The sequence below is a fragment of the Apodemus sylvaticus genome, chromosome 1 (assembly GCF_947179515.1).
Source record: "Apodemus sylvaticus chromosome 1, mApoSyl1.1, whole genome shotgun sequence".
Taxonomy (NCBI): domain Eukaryota; kingdom Metazoa; phylum Chordata; class Mammalia; order Rodentia; family Muridae; genus Apodemus; species Apodemus sylvaticus.
In genome coordinates, this window is record NC_067472.1 from 117,873,485 (window position 1) to 117,887,235 (window position 13,751).

A 13,751-nucleotide genomic window follows, 5' to 3' on the forward strand; every position below is an offset into this window, starting at 1 on the left:
TCTGATGAAATTGAAGAAATATATAGAAAAAGCATGTTAAAATTAAAGATTATCATGGAAATTATATAGATAAGATGATAGGCATAAAGATAATTCTAAGCTGATTGAAGGTGGAATTATAAACATTTTCCAATAACACTGAAGATTTACATGGAAAATATTTCTGATAAAATTCAAGAAATAAATAGACAAACACGTTAAAATTGACTATTTCATGGAAAATTTTACATATAAAATGGTAGATATAAAAAGATTTACATTGGAAACATTTCTGATAAAATAGAGAAAGTATATAGAAAGACATATTAAAATTGAAGATTATCATGAAAAATAATGCAGATAAAATGGTAGACAAAAAATTACTAAATTAATTAAAAGGGAAATTATAAACATTTTCTGATAAATTTAAAGATTTACATGATAAATATTTCATTAGTCTATGCCTTTTTATTGGGGAGTTGAGTCCATTATTGTTAAGAGATATTAGGAAATAGTTATTGTTGCTCCCTGTTATTTTTGATATTATTTTTATGTTTCTGTGGGTATTTTCTTTTGGGTTTGTTGGAAGAAGATTACTTTCTTGCTTTTTCTAGGATGTAGTTTCCCTCCTTGTGCATTTTCCATCAGTTATCCCTTGTAGGGCTAGATTTGTAGACAGATATTGTGTAAATTTGGTTTTATCATGGAATATTCGGCTTCTCCATCTATGATGATTCAGGGTTTTGCTGGGTATAGTAGCCTGGGCTGGCATTTGTGTTCTTTTAGGGTCTGTATGAGGTCTGCTCAGTATCTTCTAGCTTTCATCATCTCTGGTGAGAAGTCTGGTGTGATTTTGATAGATCTGCCTTTATAAGTTACTTGCACTTTTTCCCTTACTGCTTTTAATATTGTTTCTTTGTTTAGTGAATTTGGTGTTTTGATTACTATGTGTTTGGGGGACTTTCTGTTCTGGTCCACTCTGTGTGGAATTCTGAAGGCTTTTTGCATGTTCATGGGTATCTCTTTCTCGAGGTTAGGAAAGTTTTCTTCTACAATTTTATTGAAGATATTTGCTGGGTCTTTAAAATGTAAATCCTGGCTCTCTTCTATACCTATAATCCTTAGGCTTGTTCTTATTGTGTCCTTGAGTTCCTGGATATTTTGAGTTACCAGCTTTATGCATTTTGCATTTTCTGTGACTGTTGAGTTAATGTCTTCTATGGTATCTTCAGCACCTGAGGTTCTTTCTTCTATCTCTTGTATTCTGTTGCTGTCGCTTGCATTTGTGACTCCTGAATTCTTTCTAAGGATTTCTATCTCCATAGATGTCTCACTTTGTGATTTATTTATTGTTTCTACTTCCACATTTAGATCCTGGATGGTATTGTTCAGTTCCTTCATTTGATTGTTTGTGTTTTCCTGTAATTCTTTAAGGGATTTTTGTTTTAAGCCCTTTTAAGGACTTCTGAATGTTGACAGATGTTCTCCTGTATTTCTTTTTTTTTATTCGATATATTTTTTATTTACATTTCAAATGATTTCCCCTTCCTAGCCCCCCCACTCCCAGAAATTCCCCGTAAGCCCCCTTCCCTCCCCCTGTCCTCCCACCCACCCCTTCCCACTTCCCTGTTCTGGTTTTGCTGAATACTGCTTCATTGAGTCTTTCCAGAACAAGGGGTCACTCTTCCTTTCTTCTTGTACCTCATTTGATGTGTAGATTATGTTTTGGGTAATCCAGGTTTCTAGGTTAATATCCACTTATTAGTGAGTGCATACCATGATTCATCTTTTGGGTCTGGGTTACCTCACTTAGTATGATGTTCTCTAGGTCCATCCATTTGCCTAAGAATTTCATGAATTCATTGTTTCTAATGGTTGAATAGTACTCCATTGTGTAGATATACCACATCTTTTGCATCCACTCTTCTGTTGAGGGATACCTGGGTTCTTTCCAGCATCTGGCAATTATAAATAGGGCTGCTATGAACATAGTAGAGCATGTATCCTTATTACATGCTGGGGAATCCTCTGGGTATATGCCCAGGAGTGGTATAGCAGGATCTTCTGGAAGTGAGGTGCCCAGTTTTCGGAGGAACCGCCAGACTGATTTCCAGAGTGGTTGTACCAATTTGCAACCCCACCAGCAGTGGAGGAGTGTTCCTCTTTCTCCACACCCTCTCCAACACCTGCTATCTCCTGAATTTTTAATCTTAGCCATTCTGACTGGTGTAAGGTGAAATCTCAGGGTTGTTTTGATTTGCATTTCCCTAATGACTAATGAAGTTGAGCATTTTTTAAGATGCTTCTCCGCCATCAGATGTTCTTCAGGTGAGAATTCTTTGTTTAACTCTGTAGGGAGTCATTTAAGTCTTTCTTGAAGCCCTCTATCAGCCTCATCAGATACGATTTTAAATCCAGTTCTTGCTTTTCCAGTGTGTTGGGGTATCTGAGACTTGCTGTGGAGGGAGAACTGGGTTCTGATGTTGCCATGTGGCCTTGGTATCTGTTGGTAGGTTTTATCTGTTGGTTACTTGCCTTTTGCCATCTGGTTATCTCTGGTGCTAGTTGGTATTGTTGTCTCTGGCTGGAGTTTGTTCCTTCCATGGCCCTGTAAGCCTGTGTCCTTACTCCTCTGAGTTCAAAAGTGAAAGCACTGCTGGGAGATCTCTCTCTCCTGGTGGGCTATGCACAGAAGGTTGTGGAGTTTGCCAGCTCCCTGGGGCAAATGGCAGAGGAAAGACTTCTGTCCCAGCTGCTCCACTGATCTTAGGCCCTGTGTGCTCCTAGCTGGTCCCTTCCAGTGAGAAGGTGGAGATCTCACCTCTGTGCTCAGAAGTGAAAGTGCTGCTTGGAAATCACTCTCTCCTGGTGGGCTATGAACAGAAGGCTATGGAGTCTCCTGGCTCCCTGGTACAAAATACAAAAGTGGTATCACTTCTAAAGAACGTAATTCAACTATATTGATCCTGCCGATCCATGAGCATGGGAGGTTTTTCCATTTTTTGAGGTCTTCTTCCATTTCCTTCTTCAGAGTCTTGAAGTCCTTGTCATACAGATCTTTCACATGCTGGCTAAGAGTCACACCAAGGTACTTTATACTGTTTGTGGCTATTGTGAATGGTGTCAGTTCCCTAATTTTTTTCTCAGCCTGCTTATCCTTTGAGTATAGGAAGGCCACTGATTTGCTTGAGTTGATTTTATAACCAGCCACATTGCTGAAGTTGTTTATCAGCTGTAGGACTTCTCTAGTGGAATGTTTTGGGTCACTTAGGTAGACTATCATATCATCTGCAAATAATGATAGTTTGATTTCTTCCTTTCCAATTTATATCCCTTTGACCTCCTTATGTTGTCTAATTGCCTGAGCTAGTACCTCAAGTACAATATTGAAATGATAAGGAGAAAGGGGACAGCCCTGTCTAGTCCCTGATTTTAGTGGGATTGCTTCAAGTTTCTCTCCATTTAGTTTGATGCTGGCTACAGGTTTGCTGTATATTGCTTTTACTATGTTATGGGCCTTGAATTCCTATTCTTTCCAAGACTTTAAGCATGAAAGGATGCTGAATTTTGTCCAATGCTTTTTCAGCATCCATTGAAATGACCATGTGGTTTTGTTCTTTGAGTTTGTTTATGTAGTGGATTGCATTGATGGATTTCTGTATATAGAACCAACCCTGCATCCCTGGAATAAAGTCTACTTGATCATGGTGGATGATCGTTTTGATGTGTTCTTGGATTCGGTTGGCAAGAATTTTATTGAGTATTTTTGCATCGATGTTCATAAGGGAAATTGGTCTGAAGTTCTCTTTCTTTGTTGGATCTTTGTGTGGTTTTGGTATCAGCGTAATTGTGGCTTCATAGAAGGAATTGGGTAGTGTTCCTTCTGTTTCTATTTTGTGGAATAGTTTGAAGAGTATTGGTGTTAGGTCTTCTTTGAAGGTCTGATAGAATTCTGCACTGAAGCCATCTGGTCCTGTGCTTTTTTTGGTTGGAAGACTTTCTATGACCCCTTCTATTTCTTTAGGGGTTATGGGACTGTTTAGATGATCTATTTGGTCCTGATTTAATTTTGGTATTTGGTATCTGTCTAGGAAATTGTCCATTTCCTCCAGATTCTCCAGTTGTGTTGAGTATAGGCTTTTGTAGTAGGATCTGGTGATTTTTTGAATTTCCTCAGTTTCTGTTGTTATATCTTCCTTTTCATCTCTAATTTTCTTAATTTGGATACTTTCCCTCTGCCCTTTGGTCAGTCTGGCTAAGGGTATATCGATCTTGTGATTTTCTCAAAAAACCAGCTCCTGGATTCGTTGATTCTTTGTATTGTTCACCTTACACCAGTCAGAATGGCTAAGATTAAAAACTCAGGAGACAGCAGGTGTCGGTGAGGATGTGGAGAAAGAGGAACACTCTTCCACTGCTGGTGGGGTTGCAAATGGATCCAACGACTCTGGAAATCAGTCTGGCCATTCCTCAGAAAACTGGGCATATCACTTCTGAAAGAACCTGCTTTACCACTCCTGGGCATATACCCAGAGGATTCCCCAGCATGTAATAAGGATATATGCTCTACTATGTTCATAGCAGCCCTATTTATAATAGCCAGAAGCTGGAAAGAACCCAGGTATCCCTCACCAGAAGAATGGATGCGAAAAATGTGGTATATATACACAATGGAGTACTATTCAGCAATTAGAAACAATGAATTCATGAAATTCTTAGGCAAGTGGATGGGGCTGGAGAACATCATACTAAGTGAGGTAACCCAGTCTCAAAAGATCAATCATGGTATGCACTAATAAGTGGATATTAGCCTAGAAAATTGGAATACCCAAAACCTAATCCACACATCAAATGATGTACAAGAAGAATGGAGGAGTGGCCCCTGGTTATGGAAAGACTCAGTGTAGCAGTATAAGGCAAAACCAGAACAGGGAAGTGGGAAGGGGTGGGTGGGAGAACAGGGGGAGGGAAGGGGGCTTATGTGACTTTCGGGGAGTGGGGGACCAGACAAGAGGAAATCATTTGAAATGTAAATAAAAAATATATCAAATAAAATTTAAAAAAACGAAAAAAAAGAAGGTAATTCAAAGTAAAATCCTTGTTTTATTTTATTGGATGGAGGGTTCTGCATCCAAAGACCACTTTCCAGCACCCTTTTGTCTGAGTACAGCCTGCAACTTCCAAATTTGTCTTTAATGTTTTGATGGTCGTTCTACATATTTTGTCATTGTTTTAAAGATCAAAAGCATTTTCCTTTTATTTTTAATATTTTATCCTTACTTTTTCCCATGCCAAGTCCTCCCATAAAAAAATCCTGTCTTTCACTGATTGCTCTTGCATGTGTGTGTGTGTGTGTGTTTGTGTGTGTGTGTGTGTGTGTACATAGCTGAATATCACCTGCTCAGTCTGTATGTTACGTGGATATAACATTTTCATGGGTGACCATTTGGTATTTTAGAACTGATTAACCTATTGGTATGCTTAGTCCTAGAAAAGACTGTTCTTCCTACTCTCATCTTTCTTTCTTTTTAGTTCTTTGTGTAAAGTTGAGGCATTGTAGTATTTCCCTCACCCACTTTGGAATATTTATTGTTATTGATCTTGATCATCATAAGTTTAAGCTGTCATGCTATTTAAATTTTGAGGACATAGCTTCTGACATTGCTAGGAAACTTAGGCTCAAAGCAAACTTCCTGAGGGTCTGGCTCCTGCAATCTTTCAATCCTCTTTTGCAATAGCCTGAGCCTTAAGTTCAGGAATGTTTTGTAAATTGTTTTAATCTATTACACACACACACACACACACACACACACACACACACACACACACACACACATACACACATACACACACATATATATATAATACAATGTAATATATACTATAATACATATTATATGTATAATATATGTGTGTATTTACATATATATAGATATAGATATTTATGCATACATGCATGCAACAACAGTCAGTGAATACACAGGCTGTGGATTTGAAAGACATCTACATCTACAGATATAGATCCCATAAGAACTGGGTTCCATAACTGTATTTTCTTGCTTGTGGTTTTCTGTAATGGCTTCTATTTGTTGCAAAGAAAAATTTTCTTTCTGATGGAGGTAAAGGCTGAACTTAACTGTTGATATAAAGACAAATGTTTAGACTATACTTAGGAATTGTGCTGATTTAATAAAGTGATGATTATAGGTTCTTCTCCAAGATTCATGATTTCACTAGTCCTGGGTAGTTGGTAACATTTCTAGGAATAATTTCCCTCTTGTTCAGCTAGTCTTCTCACTTAAGAACTTAAGGGTAACTAACCTTCTGACAAAATCTATGAGCATGTTATATCCATCCTCTGGTTAGGGCTTCACAGCCTTATTATCTATACCTATGTTCTGTCTATCTATTGTCTCTATCTATCTATCTATCTACCTATCTATCTATCTATCTATCTCTCATCTATCTATCTATATTGTATCTATCTTTCATCTATCTATGTTCTATCTATTTATCATCTTCGCTTTTCTTCTCCCTATGCTCTGGACCAATGAGAGTTCTTACCTAACATCTAGAGATAAATGAGACCTGATGAAAGCAATGTGTTGGAGATTCAGTCACCAGATTGGTAGCTTATTTTGCAAAGAAACATCCCACCTGGGCTTTTTTCTTATTTCATTAGCTCTTTTTTATGTATAAGAATAAGATATAATATTTTTACCTTAAATAGTAATTATCTTATTGCACAATCTCAGTGGCTAATACACACTACCAGAAAGTCTTAATTTACTGTTCTTATGTTTCATTTTAAGTGACAACAGAGTTTATTATTTTCCAAACTAAATATCTTAGAAATATACTTTTTGGGTTTTTTTAAGCATTTCAATCAACCAAACAAAACTACCAAGTCTTTATCTATCAAATCTGAAATTCTGTGCTCTTCTTTGATTCATTTCAGAGAAACCATTTCATGCCCAAATAAGTTGTGTGTTTTGTTTTATCTCACTGTCTTTCCAATGGGAAACTCTACAGATCTATTTGACGTGCTCCACAATGAAATTTGCAATACTTTCTAAAATTCCACTCCATTTATTTATTTATTTATTTATTTATTTATTTACTTACTTACTTACTTACTTGCTAGCTTGCTTTATGCAGCTACTCTGCTCTACCTTGTAGCTGTTGAGGCAAAAAAGGAAGGCCTTAGCTAGATTGTCAACTCTATAGAGTTGACAATCAAACAAACTAAACAACAAACAATGGAAATTAAAGAAACAATCTTAAATCATACTTGAAAGTGTGGTGGCTAAAGGTGTGTTTAAGTTTAAACTACTGTGCCTAAGAGATTATAAAACAAAAGCATCTAACATGTAAGCCCCATTTATCAAATAAATTCCTGGAATACTGAGGGCTGTGGTTATTGTATGATAACAAGGCACATTTTTTCCTCTTCTGTAAACAATCTTGGTTTCCCCAAACACAGGATGTGTTTGACCATATGTAAGTAGGAGAGATGTAGGAAGTATATTAGGATGTATGGTTGCCCCCTCATTGGACAAGAATGGGAAGTATCTGGTCTTGTGGGTTTTGCCTTTCTATGCCTCTGACTAATGTAATTTGGTGTCTTATTCTTGGAATGCTGGGTATGGACTAGTCAGTATCCATGGTCCTGGCCAGTATTTAATAAATCTTGTTGCAAATTTGGCTCCAAAATAGTGGTAATGGTCTTATTTTTTCTTGGTGAGATTAACAAAAAGCACATAATAAATAAAAAATATTTTAAGTGAGATAGGAAAAATTAAAAACGTCTTCTTTTCTCTTTATTTGGAACTAAATTGAGGAAATTTTTAGATTGTGTCCTTTAGGGACTACCAGAAGTAAATGGACAGTATTTTTTAATATAATGTTGGAAGCAATTTAGGGAATCACATGAAAATTTTATCATTCCTCCTTTATACATAACTACGCCGAATGGAATTTATGCTAGAATTGCCATTTTCAAAAATAGTTTCATTGTTAAGTTGGAGGGGCAATGCACCATAAATCAGATTTATTTATTCTTCAGAGACTTACTTAAAAAATTCTGTGGGAAAATATAAATCAAGCAGGCACACAGTGCCCTATATATAAGCATAAGAGTAGAATCGGAAAGTACCATGGTGTTAGTAATCCTGACAGGAAGAGGGTTAGATTCCTAGTTCCTTTTTTCCTAAATTGTACTCATGAGTTGATAGATCCTACAAAACCCTACTGATTACAAAATTTTTGAAATAAAAAAGTCTGGAGGATAGGAGGTGTCTTGCAGGCTGTGCCCAAGAACAAAGCCTATATAAAAATGAGAAGGGACAGAAACCATAAGCCTTGAAAAAAGTTATATAAAATAGCTGTCTTAAATGTGATTGATATACTGTCCTCACTCAAGCATAAAACCTCCCACCAATGCTTATGCAGGAATCTTAATGCAGTGGGATACATGTATACACACAGAGAGAGAGAGAGAGAGAGAGAGAGAGAGAGAGAGAGAGAGAGAGAGACAGAGAGAGACAGAGAGAGACAGAGAAACAGAAACAGAGAAACAGAGAGAGAGAGAGACAGAGACAGAGAGAGACAGAGAGGGGAGGCATGGAAATAGGAAGGGGATTTGGAAAGAGGTTTAGTAGGAGTATAAGAAATAAGAATAGGTAATTAGTAGGGACTTTGATCATAGAATTTCATAGGTATAAAATTATAAAAGAGTAATAAATTAAAAAGTATAAACTAAAGAGCTATGACTTTGTTACCCCAACATAAGCATCTTCAAATGAAGAGATCACCTGTAGAAGTAGAACTCATACCAGGAATTGCCTTTACTACAATTGATGAAGAAGAGTATAATAGTGCAGGATTAGCCTTCAACTTACTGTAATGTATGAAAACAAACAAGGCAGCAAAAACCTTGTGTGCTCACTCTTAGATCTGATTCTTAACTTATTTTGCAGTATGGAGCATCCTCATTATTGTGGAATGACAAAACCTCAAAGATTATTAGATAATTGCTGGATGTTAAGAAAGACCCAAGAGAGATATTCCAAAATCTTTACAATGCTTTTTTTATTATATCAATTTCCAATTTTCTGAGGAACTTGCATATTGATTTCTTTTTGTTTCTTTGTTTTATTTTCTATACTCTTTGATTACATTCCAAATGCTTTCCCGTTCCAGGTTCCTCCCCTCCCCCTCCCCCGCCCCATATGTCCCATAAGTCCTCATCTTTCCACCCATCCCCAATCATCCCCCTCCCATTTCTCTGTCCTGGTACTCCCCTACAATGCTGGATCAAGCCTTTCCAGGACCAGGGCGCTCACCTTCCTTCTTCTTGGGAACCACTTGATATGCTAATTGTGTCTTGAGTATTCAGAGCTTCTAGGTCAATTAATATCCACTTATCAGTGATTGCATTCCATCTGTGCTCTTTTGTGATTGGGTTGCCTCACTTAGGATGATATTTTCCAGTTCCAAGCATTTGCCTAAAAATTCATTAATTCATTGTTTTTAATTGCTGAGTATTCCATTGTGTAAATATACCACATTTTTTGTAACCATTCCTCCACTGAGGGACATCTGGGTTCTTTCCAGCTTCTGGCTATTATAAATAAGGCTACTATGAACATAGTGAAGCATGTGTCCTTATTGAATGCTGGGGAATCATTTGGGTATATGCCCAGGAGTGATATAGCAGGGTACTCAGGAAGTGTCATGCTCAGTTTTCTGAGGAACCGCCAGACTGATTTCCAGAGTGGTTGTACCAGCTTACAATCATACCAGCAGTGGAGGAGTGTTCTTCTTTTTCCACATCCTTACCAACACCTGCTGTCTCTTGAGATTTTAACCTTAGCCATTCTGACTGGTGTGAGGTGAAATATCAGGGTTGTTTTGATTTGCATTTCCCTAATGACTAATGATGTTAAACATTTCTTAAGGTGCTTTTCAGGCATCCAAAGTTCTTCAGGTGAAAATTCTTTGTTTATCTCCGTACCCCATTTTTAATAGGGTTATTTCGTTCTCTGGGGTCTAACTTCTTGAGTTTTTTGTATATATTGGATATTAGCCCTCTGTCAGATATAGGGTTGGTGAAGATCTTTTCCCAATTTGTTGGTTGCTGATTTGTCCCTTTGATGGTATCCTTTGCTCTACAGAAACTTCATAATTTTAAGAGGTCCCATTTTTCAATTCTTGATCTTAGACCATAAGCTATTGGTGTTCTGTTCAGGAACTTTTCCCCTGTTCCCATGTCCTCAAGGGTCTTCCGCAGTTTCTTTTCTATTAGTTTCATGTGTTTGGTTTTATGTGGAAGTCATTGATCCCCTTGGAGTTGAGCTTAGTACAAGGAGATAAGAATGGATCAATTCACATTCTCCTGCATGCTGACCTCCAGTTGAACCAGCACCATTTGTTGAAAAGGCTATCTATCATTTTTCCACTGGATGTTTTCCGCTCCTTTGTCGAAGATCAAGTGACCATAGGTGTGTGGGTTCATTTCTGGGTCTTCAATTCTATTCCATTGGTCCACTTGCCTGTCCCTCTGCCCATGCAGTTTTTAACACTATTGCTCTGTAGTATTGCTTGAGGTCTGGGATACTGATTCCCCCAGAGATTCTTTTACTGTTGAGAATAGTTTTAGCTATCCTGGGTTTTTGTTTGTTTGTTTGTTTGTTTTGTTTTTTTGTTTTGTTTTTTTTGTTATTCCAGATGATTTTGAGAATTGCTCTTTCTAACGCTATGAAGAACTGAGTTGGGATTTTGATGAGGATTGCATTGAATCTGGATACTCCTTTTGGCAAGATGGCCATTTTAACTATATTAATCTTGCCAATCCATGAGCATAGAAGATTTTTTCATTTTCTGAGGTCTTATTCAATTTCCTTCTTCAGAGACCTGAAGTTCTTATCATACAGATATTTCATTAGTTTGGTTAGAGTCACACCAAGATACTTTATATTGTTTGTGGCTATTGTGAAGAATGTCATTTCCCTAACTTCTTTCTCATCCTGTTTATCCTTTGAGTATAGGAAGGCTACTGAGTTGCTTGAGTTGGTTTTATATCCAGCCAGTTTGCTGAAGTTGTTTATCAGCTGTAGGAGTTCTCTGGTCACTTAAGTAGACTATCATATCATCTGCAAATAATGATAGTTTGATTTCCTCCTTTCCAATATGTATTCCTTTGACCTCCTGATATTGTCTAATTGCTCTAGCTAGAACTTCAAATACTATATTGAAAAGATATGGAGAGAGAGGACAACCTTGTCTAGTCCCTGATTTTAGTGGGATTGCTTCAAGTTTCTCTCCATTTAGTTTGATGTTGGCTACTAGTTTGCTGTTTATTGCTTTTACTATGTTTAGGAATGGGCCTTGAATTCCTCTTCTTTCCAAGACTTTTAGCATGAAAGGATGCCGAATTTTGTCAAATGCATTTTCAGCATCTAATGAAATGATCATGTGTTTTTTTTTCTTTGAGTTTGTTTATGTAGTGGATTGCATTGATGGATTTCCTTATATTGAACCATCCCTGCATCCCTGGGATGAAGCATACTTGATCATGGTGGATGATCGCTTTGATGTATTCTTGGATTCAGTTGACAAGAATTTTATTTAGTATTTTTGCATATTCATAAGGGAAATTGGCCTGAGGTTCTCTTTCTTTGTTGGATCTTTGTGTGGGTTTGGTATCAGTGTAATTGTGGCTTCGTAGAATGAGTTTGGTAGTGTTGCTTCTGTTGCAATTTCCTGGAATAGTTGGAAGTGTATTGGTGTTAGATCTTCTTTGAAGGTGTGATAGAATTCGGCACTAAAACCATCTGGTCCCGTGCTTTTTTTGGTTGGAAGACTTTCTATGACCCCCTTTATTTCTTTAGGGGTTATGGAACTGTTAAATGATCTATTTGATCCTGATTTAATTTTGGTATTTGGTATCTGTCTAGGAAATTGTCCATTTCCTCCAGATTCTCCATTATGTTGAGTACAGGCTCTTGTATTAGGATCTGATGATTTTTTGAATTTCCTCAATTTCTGTTGTTATATCTCCCTTTTCATTTCTAATTTTCTTAATTTGGATACTGTCTCTGTGCCCTTTGGTTAGTCTGGCTAAGGGATTATCTATCCTGTTGATTTTCTCAAAGAACCAGCTCCTACTTTTGTTGATTCTTTGTATGGTTCTCTTTGTTTCTACTTGATTGATTTCAGCCCTCAGTTTGATGATTTCCTGTCTTCTTTTTTTTATATTTATTATTTTTATTATTTTTTTATTTTCTATATTCTTTGTTTACATTCCAAAAGCTTTCCCCTTTCCCAGTTTCCCCTCCATATGTCCCATAAGTCCTCTTCTCTCCATCCATTCTCCTATCTTTCCCCCTCCCTTTTCTCTGTACTGGTACTCCCCTACAATGCTGGATCAAGCCTTTCCAGGATTAGGGCCCTCTTCTTCCTTCTTCATGGGAATCATTTGATATGCTAATTGTACCTTCAGTATTCAGAGCTTCAGGGCTAATTAATATCCATTTATCAATGATTGCATTCCATGTGTATCCTTTTGTGATTGCATTACCTTGCTTAGGATGATATTTTCCAGTTCCAACCATTTGCCTAAAATTTTCATGAATTCATTGTTTTTAATTGCTGAATAGTACTCCATTGTGTATAAATACCACATTTTCTGTATCCATTCCTCCATTGAGGGATATCTGGGTTCTTTCTAGCTTCTGGTTATTATAAATAAGGCTGCTATGAACATAGTAGAGCAATTGTCCTTATTGCATGCTGGGGAATCCTCTGGGTATATGCCTAGGAGAGGTATAGCAGGGTCCTCCAGAAGTGTCATGTCCAGTTTTCTGAGGAACCGCCAGACTGATTTCCAGAGTGCTCTTACCATCTTACAATCCCACCAGCAGTGAAGGAGTGTTCCTCTTTCTCCACATCCTAGCCAACACCTGCTGTCTCCTGAGTTTTTAACCTTAGGCATTCTGACAGGTGTGAGGTGAAATCTCAGGGTTGTTTTGATTTGCATTTCCCTAATGACTAATGATATTGAGCATTTCTTAAGGTACTTCTCAGGCATCCGAATTTCATCAGGTGAAAATTCTTTGTTTAGATCTGTACCCCATTTTTAATAGGGTTATTTGGTTCCCTGGGGTCTAACTTCTTGAGTTCTTTGTATATATTGGATATTAGCCCTCTATCGGATGTAGGGTTGGTGAAGATCTTTTCCCAATTTGTTGGTTGCTGTTTTGTCCTTTTGACAGTGTCCTTTGCCTTACAGAAACTTTGTAATTTTATGAGATCCCATTTGTCAATTCTTGATCTTAGAGCACAAGCTATTGGTGTTCTGTTCAGGAACTTTTCCCCTGTGCCCATGTCCTCAAGGGCTTGGCCCATACCTAAACATAGTTACAGCAAACAAGTAGCCAATATCAAAATAAATGGAGAGAAACTTGAAGCAATACCACTAAAATCAGGGACTAGACAAGGCTGCCCTCTCCATATCTTTTCAATATAGTACTTGAAGTTCTAGCTAGAGCAATTAGACAACATAAGGAGCTTAAAGAGATACAAATTGGAAAGGAAGAAGTAAAATTATTACTATTTGCAGATGACATGCTAGTATACTTAAGTGACCCAAAAAACTCTACCAGAGAACTCCTACAGCTGATAAACAACTTCAGCAAAATGGCAGGTTATAAAATCAACTTAAGCAAATCAGTTGCCTTCCTATACTCAAAGGATAAGCAAGGTGAGAAAGA